Source organism: Aptenodytes patagonicus, chromosome 1 (genome assembly GCF_965638725.1).
Source record: "Aptenodytes patagonicus chromosome 1, bAptPat1.pri.cur, whole genome shotgun sequence".
Taxonomy (NCBI): domain Eukaryota; kingdom Metazoa; phylum Chordata; class Aves; order Sphenisciformes; family Spheniscidae; genus Aptenodytes; species Aptenodytes patagonicus.
This window is the reverse complement of record NC_134949.1, coordinates 140,922,904-140,924,671: the sequence shown is the minus strand read 5'-3', so window position 1 is coordinate 140,924,671 and position 1,768 is coordinate 140,922,904.

The following is a 1,768-nucleotide window of genomic DNA, read 5'->3' as shown; positions in this document are numbered from 1 at the left end:
TAGGTGGTTTTGGGGGGTGGGTGGGGGAATCCATCAAAAAAAGGTTCCTGGCAAAAAGTATTTTGGAATGTATTTCACAAACTTGCACTCATTTTTTAATACCATGGAAAGAGCAAATCTGAGGTTGGAATTGTTTCTATTTCATCTCTGTGTTAAAATAATGAAAAAACCTGATGCAGCAGTTGAGGTCAGGGAATGGAGAGTTCAAGAAACTTTTCTTCCATATCCTAGCATGTAATTTAAATATTTGTAGCTGTAATTGGTTTTTTGTTTCTCGCTCCTTGTCTCATTACCTTGGTTTCAAAAACACGATGTACTTTACACTGCTGCAGCAGTCTAATCCCTTATCTAGAGCTATCTCGGTGTTTGCTGGCACACCCGCAGCACCGATTCTTTCAACCTGGAGCATTGTCTACAGCGTTTCATGTGTTTGATAAATTTTCAAAGCGCCCAAGATAAAACCCCTGCCCTGGCAGGCAACTCCAGAGACGTGCGCTCAGATACTGCCTGGTGCTGGGAAGCTTTGCGGTCCCCGATGGGGAGAGCCCCTGGCTGTGACCCTGGGGTAGCTCTGCATGCCGGTTCTTGGCTTGGCTCTCTCCACCAGCACTGGGAGCATTGCAGTGGCGTCTCAGACCACCTTGTTTGGGAAACGTTGTGCTTCAGGGCTCTGAAAGACAGCATCCCTGCAATGCCTGGCTCCTGGGAGGCCGAGGAATTTTCCAGTTGTGGTCCACACAGACCTCCCCCAAAACTGGAAGCACGTGAAATTCCCCTTGAACCAGATCGCCCTTTGGGTTTGGTCTGCTCTGTCCCGTCCGACACGTGGCAGTTGTGTCATGTTCAACCAGCTGCAGGGTGGGGGAAAAATGGTCTCTGGGCCAGGATGCTGTATGTTACACGCCGGGGGAGTATTGCTATTTACTACAGTGCAGCTATGCTTTTGTCCCAGGTCAGAAGTACTACAGGTCAGAGGGTTATTAAAAATATGTAGCTGCCGTTAGATGAATTAGCGTGAAATATGAAACTCATATTTAACAGGGACATATTGAGTTATGTCCATGCTTTCTCAGGAGAAATTAAATAGGAGGAAACATTGTTCTTCATTAGGAATTTGAATCTTCTGAGATTCCTGAATTCCCTTTGCTCCCATTGAACAGCTTTCAGCTGTTCTTGCTTTAGTTTAGGATTAGTCGGTGCAGTTTGGATCTAAAATGATTTCTTGTAAGTTTGGAAAATCACTGCAAAGAATCAAAAACTATAGAAACTTTCTAATATTGACACCAGGTAAAGGATTCAGAGTTCTTCAGCTCTCTGCCTACAAGGGGCATTTGTGTTGCAGTGTTTCCAAATATTGCCTTTTAGGAAATGTTTAATATGAAAAATTAAAGGTGTCTGACTCTGTTGCATGGCAACAATAGTTGTAACCAAGAAAAAACGTCACATGGTGGAAAGGAAGGGTTGTATTGTTGAACACAAATATTTATTTATGGAAATATTTGTTGAACACAAATATTTATTTTATTGAAAAAAAACTACCAAATAATATATAAGGTAATTAATTTTTCTTTGTTTTAAACAAACAAAAAAAATCATTTGAAGAGCCTCTATTTACCTAACAAGAAAACAGGAAATCTGTTATTGATATGTGTAATCCTGATTCTCCCAATTAGCTTGATTTATATGGAATGAATGTTATACTTAAAAAACAGAAAGATTACAGTTTTATGCATGGTTTGGCAGAAATAATATACCTTCTTGCTCATTT